Genomic DNA, 10,837 nt, shown 5'->3' on the forward strand with positions numbered 1-10,837 from the left:
AATTTGTTTGAGTTCTTTGTAGGTTCTGGGTATTAGCCCTTTGTCAGATGAGTAGATTGCAAAAATTTTCTCCCATTCTGTAGGTTGCCTGTTCACTCTGATGGTAGTTTGTTTTGTTGTGCAGAAGCTCTTTAGTTTAATTAGAACCCACTTGTCAATTTTGGCTTTTGTTGCCCTTGCTTTTGGTGTTTTAGACATGAAGTCCTTCCCCATGCCTATGTCCTGAATGGTATTGCCTAAGTTTTCTTCTATGGTTTTTATGATTTTAGGTCTAACATTTAAGTCTCTAGTCGATCTTGAATTAATTTTTGTGTAAGGTGTAAGGAAGGGATCCAGTTTCAGCTTTCTACATATGGCTAGCCAGTTTTCCCAGCACCATTTATTAAATAGGGAATCCTTTTCCTATTTCTTGTTTTTGTCAGGTTTGTCAAAGATCAGATGGTTGTAGATGTGTGGTATTATTTCTGAGGGCTCTGTTCTGTTCCATTGGTCTATATCTCTGTTTTGGTACCAGTACCATGCTGTTTTGGTTAAAAGAACAAAGCTGGAGTCATCATGCTACCTGACTTCAAACTATAATACAAGACTACAGTAACCTGGTTTATTCTTGAGAGGGTGTATGTGTCCAGGAATTTATCCATTTCTTCTAGATTTTCTAGTTTATTTGCATAGAGATGTTTATAGTATTCTCTGATGGTAGTTTACATTTCTGTGGAATCAGTGGTGATATCCCCTTTATTTATTTATTTATTTATTTATTTATTTAGCTGGAGTCTCGCTCTGTTGCCAGGCTGGAGTGCAGTGGTGTGATATTGGCTTACTGCAACCTCTGCCTCCCGGGTTCAAGAGATTCTTCTGCCTCAGCCTCCGGAGTAGCTGGGACGACAGGCATGCACCACCACACTTGGCTAATTTTTGTATTTTTAGTAGAGATAGGGTTTCACCATGTTGGCCTGATGGTCTCAATCTCTTGATCTTGTGATCTGCCTTCCTTGGCCTCCCAAAGTTCTGGGATTACAGGTGTGAACCACCATGCCCGGCCCCCTTTATCTTGTTTTTATTGTGTCTCTTTGATTCTTCTCTCTTTTCTTCTTTATTAGTCTGGCTAGTGGTCTATGTATTTTGCTGATCTTTTTTCTTTTTTTTAAACAACAACAACAAAAAAAACTCCTGGATTCATTGATTTTTTTGAAGGGGTTTTTGTGTTTCTATCTCCTTCAGTTCTACTCTGATCTTAAGTTATTTCTTGTCTTCTGCTAGCTTTTGAATTTGTTGGCTCTTTCTTCCCTAGTTCTTTTAATTGTGATGTTAGGGTGTTGATTTTAGATCTTTCCTGCTTTCTCCTGTGGGTATTTAGTGCTATAAATTTCCCTCTAAACACTGCTTTAGCTGTGTCCCAAAGATTCTGTATGTTGTGTCTTGTTCTCATTGGTTTCAAAGAACTTACTTATTTCTGCCTCAATTTCATTTTTTATCCAGTAGTCATTCAGGAGCAGGTTGTTCATTTTCCATGTAGTTGTGTGGTTTTTAGTGTGTTTCTTAGTCCTGAGTTCTGATTTGATTGCACTGTGGTCTGAGAGACTATTATTATTTCCATTCTTTTGCATTTTCTGAGGAGTGTTTTATTTTCAGTTATATAATCACTTTTAGAGTAAGTGCAATGTGGTGCTGAGAAGAATGTATATTCTGTTGATTTGGGGTGAAGAATTCTGTAGATGTGTATTAAGTCTGCTGGGCCGGAGCTGACATAAAAGCACTGAATATCTTTGTTAATTTTCTGTCTCATTAATCTGTCTAACATTGAGAGTGGGGTGTTAAAGTCTCCCACTATTATTGTGTGGGAGTCTAAGTCTCTTTGTAGATGTCTAAGAACTTGCTTTATGGATCTGGGTGCTCCTGTATTGGGTGCATATATACTTAGGATAGATAGCTCTTCTTGTCGCATTGATCCCTTTACCATTATGTATGTAATGCCCTTCTTTGTCTTTTTTGATCTTTGTTGGTTTAAAGTCTGTTTTATTAGAGACTAGGATTGCAACCCTTGCTTTTCTTTGCTTTCCATTTGCTTGGTAAATATTCCTCCATTCCTTTATTTTGAGATTATGTGTGTCTTTGCACATGAGGGGGGTCTCTTGAATACAGCACACCAATGGGTCTTGACTCTTTATCCAATTTGCCAGTCTGTGTCTTTTAATTAGGGCATTTAGCCCATTTACATTTAAGGTTAATATTGTCATGTGTGTATTTGATCCTGTCATTATGATGCTAGCTCATTATTTTGCCTGTTAGCTCATTGTTTGCCAGTTTCTTCATAATATTGATGGTCTTTACATTTTGGTATGGTTTTGCAGTGGCTGGTAACAGTGTTTCCTTTCCATGTTTAGTGCTTCCATCAGGACCTATTGTAAGGCAGGCCTGGTTGTGACAAAATCTCTCAGCATTTGCCTGTCTGTAAAGGATTTTATTTCTCTCTTTGCTTATGAAGCTTAGTTTCACTGGATATGAAATTCTGGGTTGAAAATTCTTCTCTTTAAGAATGTTGAATATTGGTCCCACTCTCTTCTGGCTTGTAGGGTTTCTGCCAAGAGATCTTCTGTTAGTCTGATGGGCTTCCCTTGTGGGTAACCTGACCTTTCTCTCTGGTTCCCTTAACATTTTTTCCTCCATTTCAACCTTGGTGAATTTGATGATTATGTGTCTTGGGGTTGCTCTTCTCAGGAGTATTCTTGTGGTGTTCTCTGTATTTCCTGAATTTGAATGTTGGCCTGTCTTACTAGGTTGGGGAAGTTCTCCTGGATAATATTCTGAAAAGTGTTTTCCAACTTGATTCCATTCTTCCCATCACTTTCAGATACACAAATCAATGTAGGTTTGGTCTTTCCACATAGTCCCATATTTCTTGGAGGCTTTGTTCATTCCTTTTCATTGTTTTTTCTCTCATCTTGTCTTCTTGCTTTATTTCATAAAATTGATCTTCAATCTCTGATATCCTTTCTTCCACTTGATCTATTTGGCTATTGATACTTGTGTACGCTTCACGAAGTTCTTGTGTTGAGATTTTCAGCTCCATCAGCTCATTTATGTTCTTCTCTAAACTGGTTATTCTAGTTAGCAGTTCCTGTAACCTTTTATCAAGGTTCTTAGCTTCCTTGCATTAGGTTAGAACTTGCTCTTTAGCTCAGAAGAGTTTGTTATTTCCCACCTTCTGAAGCCTACTTCTGTCAATTTGTCAAACTCATTCTCCATCCAGTTTTTCTCCCTTGCTGGTGAGGAGTTGTGATCCTTTGGAGAAGAGGCATTCTGGTTTTTGGAATTTTTGGCCTTTTTGTGCTGGTTTTTCCTCATCTTCATGGATTTGTCTATCTTTGTTCTTTGATGTTGTTGACATTCGGATGGGGTTTTTGTGTATATCCTTTCTGTTGATGTTGATGCTATTCCTTTCTGTTTTGTTAGTTTTCCTTCTAACAGTCAGGCCCTTCTGCTGCAGGTCTGCTGGAGTTTGCTGGAGGTCCACTGTAGACCCTGTTTACCTGGGTGTCACTAGCAGAAGCTGCAGAACAGCAAAGATTGCTGCCCGTTCCTTCCTCTGGAAGCTTCATCCCAGAGGGGCACCTGCCAGATGCCAGCCAGAGCTCTCCTGCATGAGGTGTCTGTCATCCCGTGCTGGGAGTTGTCTCCCAGTCAGGAGGCACAGGGGTCAGGACCCACTTGAGGAGGCAGTCTGTCCCTTAGCAGAGCTTGAGTGCTGTGCTGGGAGATTTGCTGCTCTCTTCAGAGCTAGCAGGCAGGAACATGTAAGTCTGCTGAAGCTGCACCCATAGCCACCCCTTCCCCTGTGTGTTCTGTCCCAGGGAGATGGGAGTTTGATCTGTAAGCTCCTGACTGTGGCTGTTGCCTTCCTTTCAGGGATGCCCTGCCCAGAGAGGAGGAATTTAGATAGGCAGTCTGGCTACAGTGGCTTTGTGGAGCTGCACTGGGCTCCACCCAGTTCAAACTTCCTGGGGTCTTTGTTTACAAAAGGGGAAAACTGCCTACGCAAGCCTCAGTAATGGTGGATGCTTCTCCCACCTCCAAGCTCAAGCATCCCAGGTTGAATTCAGACTGCTGTGCTGGCAGTGAGAATTTCAAGCCAGTGGGCTTCATGGGGGTGGGATCCGCTGTGCTAGATCACTTAGCTCCCTGGCTTCAGTCCCCTTTCCAGGGTAGTGAAGGTTTCTGTCTCACTGACATTCCAGGCACCACTGGGGTATGAAGGAAAAAAAAAAAAACCCTGCAGCTAGCTCAGTGTCTGCCTAAATGGCTGCCTAGTTTTGTGCTTGAAACCCAGGGTCCTGGTGGCATAAGCACCCAAGAGAATCTCCTGGTCTGTGGGTTGCTAAGACCATGGGAAAAGCGTAGTATCTGGGCCAGAGTGCACCATTCCTCATGGCACAGTCACTCAAAGCTTCCCTTGGCTAGGGATGGAGTTCCCTGACCCTTTGCACTTCCTGGGTAAGGTGACACCCCACCCTGCTTCAGCTTGCCCTCCATGGGCTGCACCCACTGTCTAACCAGTCCCAGTGAGATGAGCAGGGTACCTCAGTTGGAAATGCAGAAATTCCCCGCCTTCTGCATTGATCTCACTGGGAGCTACAGATTGGAGTTATTCCTATTTGGCCATCTTGCCAGCTGTGTTCAATATTCTTAATATTTTAAGAGTTACCTTATGTGAATAGAAAAGATAAAAACTAATAAGAAACTGAGCAAAAGATAGGAGTTAAAAATGATTGCTTAATATATTAAAGGATGGCCAATCTCATTCATAAGAGAAATGCAAATCTCAAACATAAGATGCCATTTTTCCCCAAGTGGTGGCAAGGATGTGTGGGGGTGGTTCTCATATATTTCTGATGGTAATATAAACTGGTGAAATTTATATGGAAAATAATTTAGCAATATCTATCAGAATTAAAGGTGAACATAACATTTAGTCATCAATTCCACTTTTCAGAATGTGTATATCAGATATGCTCATGCACCAACACAAAGATATATGGAGTTAGTCACTTTTGCAGTGTTTTTTTTTTTTTGGAATGGTCAACATTGGAAACAACCTAAAGATCCTTCAATAGGGAAATATGATGAAATATTACATAGCTTTTAAAAGCACGTTTGTCATGGAACTGACATGGAATTGCCTCTGAAGTGTACTAATTTTTAAAAGGAAAATACAAAGTAGGGCATAGAATATGCTATCAGTTGTGTGGGAAAGAAAACCCAGGTACTTGTATATGTGCTTAGAGCATTCCTGAAGAGATAAGCAGAAAGAGATAAGACTGGTAGACTTCAGGTGGGAAAAATGGCAACTAAGAATGAAATAGAAGAGACCCATTTGTTACTGGAGCTTTTGAATTTTGAACCATGTGAGTAAATTACTTATTAAAAAAACTAGTATCAGTCAGTTCTAACATAAAAGGAGCCTATGAGTCATCATTCCCACGCTTATCACAAGAAAAAAGCTGAACAAATAAAAATTCAGTTACTTTCCCTGGAGTCCTGAGAAAATTGAGATCACAGAACAAATTGCTACCCCAAAATCTAGAAAGAAGGGTAAATAAAGAAAATCACAGCCACAGTCAGCTTACCTGGAGCACAAGTTGATGGAGCCACAATTGGTAGGAACACTTAAATGGTAACTTTGATGAACTGCTGGAGGCTGAGTGTGAACTGGCATGAGAGTGAAAAAGTCCAGGGTGCTGTAGTCTCAGGAATCCCACCAGGATCTTGTGAGAAAGAGCCAAGAAATATTCCACTTTTGTGCTGCTCCCACAAATCTCAATAAGTTGTATTTACATTTTCATTTAGTTTAAAATATTTTTAATTTCTCTGACTTCTTCCACCTATGGTTATTAGAAGTGAGTTGTGCTATTTCTAAACATTTTGAAAATTTTCATCTATCTTTCTGTTAATTACTAGTTAAATTACATTGTAATCTGGTAACATAAACTATATATTCTTCTTTATTAAGGTGTAATTTATGGGCCATCTTAGTGGATATTCCATGGGGGGTTGAGAAGAATGTGTATTCTGCTGTTGCTGGATGACATAGTCTATAAATGTCAATTTGATCAACTTGGTTTACAGCACTATTCAGGTCAACTCTATCTTTACCAATTTCTGCCTCATCAATTACCTAATGAGGAGTCTCCAACTATAATAGTGGATTTGTCTATTTATCCTTGCAATTTTGTCATTTTTTCCCTCATATTTTAAAATTCTATTGGTAGATGAGTACATGATAAGGATTGTTATGACTTCTTGGGGAATTGGCTCTGATAACTGATCTCTGATTATTTTCCTTGTTCTGAAGTCTTCTTTTTCTAAAACTAATGTAGCCTTCTTACCCCTGTATGTCTCTATCTTCAAGTGACATTTTCCTCTTCTTATAAGAAGGAACCTTACATGTATATTACTAAGTAAAATAATCCAGTCTTAAAAATGCTATATGCTATGTAATTCCAAATTTTATTACATTCTAGAAAAGGAGAAATTTTAAAGCCAGTAACAAGATCAATAATTGCTGGGGTTAGAGGATAGGGGAAGGGTTGAATAGGTGAAAAACAAGGAATTTTTAGGATAGTGAAACTATTCTGTGTAATACTGTAATTATGGACACATGACATCATACATTTGTTGAAACCCATAAACTTTACTTAAAAAGGAGTAAACTTTAATGTATGCAAATTTTCAAAAAAACATTTAGGATGTCAGGGGATCCTGGGAAAAAATGCAGACGATGACAATAGAATCTATCTGTATTACAAGTGTGTGGAACCTCACTGAAAGGGGTGGGTTGAAAGGTATAATCTAAGTAACTTTGAAATGAGTAGAATCTCTAAGACTTAAGGCAAAGGAACTTACTTACATATCTATAAATATTTCTGTATGTGACTAGCTGTTATCTATAGTAAGCTGTTTGTGACCCTATACTGATAGAAATAAATGATTGAATAAATTAATAAATCAGGAAAAAGAGACAGAACTCTACAAATAAACTCTCCCTCTCAAACCTTCTACATTTTCTATGCCATATCTACCTCTGATTATCTTTTTTAAAATTTTTAATTTTGTACACAAAGAACTAGCATGGTTTCTTTCATGGAGTGGAGAATTTCAAGTAATTTATGCAGATATTCTATGCCCAAGGAGGGGATGCATAAGGCTTTACTCTTTAAGTGAGGGCTCAACACTCTTCAAGTGTGAGGCTCAATATTTCTCCAAAGTAAAATTACTCCTTTTCCCCTCTTTGGAAGGAAGTGAGAGTACTATATGGAAGAGAAGCAATTTTAGAGTGGAGAAATACTGCAAACACTACACCTTAGCCAAGTAATCAACTAACATCAACAGGGATTATTCGTGTTGATAGTATATGCCCTTGATATGATGTAATGATAATGCTACTTTGTGTCTGTGATCTTCTCCCCATACCCTAGTTTTATTAAGAAAAAATATTAGAAAAATTTCAATAGAGATGTATCCTATATGACACCTGGAGAGTATTCCTCAAAACTGTAAAGGTCATCAAAAACAAGAAGTCTGAGAAAATATCACAGCCAAGAATAAGCTATGGACATGGCTTCTAAACATAATGTCACATCTTGAATGGGATCCTCCCGGAACAGAAAGAGGACATTAGGTAAATACTAAGTAAATCTGTATAGAGTATGAAGTTTAGTTGACAATAATATACCGACATTGATTCATTAATTGTAACAAATGTGCCATACTAATGTAAGATGTTAATGATTGGGGAAACTTGGTGATGGTATATGGGAACTCTATTATTTTCTCAATTCTGTAATTGTAAAAATTTTAAAAATAAATTCTATTAAAAATAGACAAATGAAAAATTCTAGGTGGGAAAATATTTTAAAATATATTATTTGAAATGTATGCCATCAAACTTTGACTACTCGTTTTGTTGTCACACTCAATTACTCTCCCATTTTAATGTGATTGCAATATCTGACTCAGTAACTTCCATTATCAGTAACTTCTACATCTGTGTGGCTAATCCCTGCAATGTGCTGATTTCTCTCAGCCTTCTGACTTGCAAAGATATTTTTCCTTCTCTCCATCCCAACCATCTACTCCAGAGCCACACCTTTGACTTTACCACCACCAATGACAGGTGGTAATTTCAAAAAGGTCCATTTCAAATACCCCTTTATGTGTACGCTACAGCTTGTCTTTCGATCTCACCTGCTTTAGAACTCCTACTCATGCAATCCTTTGCTCTCATCTGGATCTCCAACCTATTAAATCTGCCTTTCTTTCAATAGGCATTACCACTTTATGCCCCTCTTACCCAGCTTAGATTCTATCTCTCTCATGACAAAACCCTTAATTCCTTCACATGCTCTCCTTCCATCAGCCTAATGTGCCAAAAGGCTCAACACAAGTAATCCTATCTGCCTATTTCTTGCTTGCTTCAATGGCTGAACAATGCTGGAAAAAAATACACCACTCTTTTCGCTTGTTTTAAATCCATGACCTCTATTGCAAATGAGCCTTCAATTCTACCTATTAATTCTACCACATTTGACCAGAATTTTTAAATTTTCTGCTCTCCAAATAAACTCTCCCTCCCAAACCTCCTATATTCCCTATGCCATGTCTGTCTCTGATTTATATTTTATTTTATTTTATGTACAAAGAGCTAGCATGGTTTCTTTCATGAGGTGGATGCCTTAGATAATCCATTCAAGGAAGATCACTTAGTCCAACTTAATGAAATCTATATCCTTTGCATACTGACAGAAACACTGGCAGCACATATTGAGGCCATATTTCTGGATCACAACCATGCAAGTTTGAGTAGAGGTGACAAGAGTGAGAACTCTGACCAAATCTTCACAGATGGCTCCAGTAGAGCTGCTGGTAACCTATTTTGCTTTCAGATACCTCTGATTATCTTATGCTGTACTCTTTGCTACTCCTATCCAGGTCTAGCCACATCACCATCCTTCTCTCCTTGAACACACTAAACCTATTTCAATCTTAAGTCTTTATATGAGCCATTCTCTCTGCCTGGAATGTTCTTGCCTTTATCTTCACATCACTGATTCCTTAACATTCAGGTCTCAGCTTTGATGGCACCTTCTTGGAGAGGCCTTTAAGGAGGCTGAGGTGGGCAGATCACGAGGTCAGGAGTTTGAGACCAGCCTGACCAACATGGTGAAACCCTGTCTCTACTAAAACTACAAAAATTACCTGGGCATGGTGGTGCATGCCTGTAGTCCCAGCGACTCAGGAGGCTGAGGAAAGAGAATCACTTGAACCTGGGAGGCGGAGGTTGTGTGAGCCGAGATCGCGCCACTGCACTCCAGCCTGGGCGACAGAGTGAGACTCTGTCAAAAAGAAAAAAAAAAAAAGTAGCCATTCAGTCACTTTCTGTCACCTCACAACATCACATCATTTTAATTCTCTGCATAAGACTAATTACTATCTGAGAGTTCTATTATCCATTATTAGTTGATTTCCTTGTTATTTAACTCCTGCCTCTAAGATGTAAGCTCCATGAGAGCTGAGACTGTATGGACCTAGAACAGAACTGAGATGTATTAAGCACCCAATAAATATTTTCTATTTTCTAATGCAGTCATCATGTGTATTTGAAATAATATGAAAAAGTAACATAGTTATAGGTCAGATTCCTTGAGAAGCAGACTATGAGATAGAAATTAGCATTTTATTAGAGTGTGCTTTTAGAATTAATGTCAGTGAGGGAAGAGAAGGAAGCAGGACTGGACAAAGGGAAAAGTTGGCTGGAATATAACCACAACACAGGTCTCGTTCAGTCCTGCAGAGAACTCTGGGCCTTGAGTAACCCTTTAGAGATAACTCAAGTTGGGGTAGAAGGGTCAGGTTTTTGTATTACTTTCCCATCTTGGATCAACCGATTACTAGATGCAGGGCCCAGGAAGTTGATGCAATCTGAACCAAATGGCTGGCAGTTTCCAGGAAGTGCTGATGGGACAGGGCTGAGGGCCACCAGCTGGCAGCACTCTTGAAAGCTCAGGGATAGGTTCATCACTCCTGAGTGAAAACTTGAACCATGTAGTTCCATTTCTTCCCGTAAGTCCTGACAGCAGCTCCTTTAAGATTCTGGAGGGCTCTTTTCCTGGAGGAAACTTACAAGAAGATTAGTGGGCCAGCTGTAGCCCATTCTGCTGCAGCTGTTCCCAGGGCCACAAATGATACACATCATTTCCTTCTTCTCATATCCATTCTAGATTCTCCTTATCATTAGTAGCACATCTTGAATTTGTTGGTTTTCCTGGAAAGATGAACCAGACTTTCAAACTTCAGGTGTCTGAGTCCCTGTTCCCCATACTCAGGCTGAGGTTGCTACATTTGTCCATTTATTGTCAAAATTAGGCAAAAGAGTACCCAAGGACATCCATGTGGATCACTGGGGGTGCCAAATATATTCTTCCCTGCCACCACTGTGCAGCAGTCCTATCTCCTCCTGGTAAATTATCAGGGTAAATTATGCCTGCCAGAATGGTGACTCCTCTTCTTGTCTGCTGGTCCTTGGCATGAGGAACCCGAAATGCCTGGATGGCAGCCACAGCTTAAAGTTCAATGGGATTTTTGCCGAGTCCTCTGTTGGATGCTTTCCCTCTTTGTAAACCAGGATCTTAAATCCACAGAGCCTAGAGTTGTGGGGACAGGAAGCACCAATTCCCAAAGATAATTGCTGGGAATGATGGTAAGCAGGGTCATTATGCTTCCATCCCTTGGTTTCTAGACCCATGTATTCTACTTATTGAAGTTACAGCATTTTATTACTGCT

At 39.4% G+C, this 10,837-nt stretch overlaps 1 pseudogene; it reads right to left on the bottom strand.

The window, feature by feature from the left end:
• Positions 1-8,756: 8,756 nt before the first annotated feature.
• Positions 8,757-10,072, bottom strand: LOC119625050 (small ribosomal subunit protein uS14-like; annotated as a pseudogene).
• Positions 10,073-10,837: the final 765 nt, after the last annotated feature.

The sequence above is a fragment of the Chlorocebus sabaeus genome, chromosome 13 (genome assembly GCF_047675955.1).
Source record: "Chlorocebus sabaeus isolate Y175 chromosome 13, mChlSab1.0.hap1, whole genome shotgun sequence".
Taxonomy (NCBI): Eukaryota; Metazoa; Chordata; class Mammalia; order Primates; family Cercopithecidae; genus Chlorocebus; species Chlorocebus sabaeus.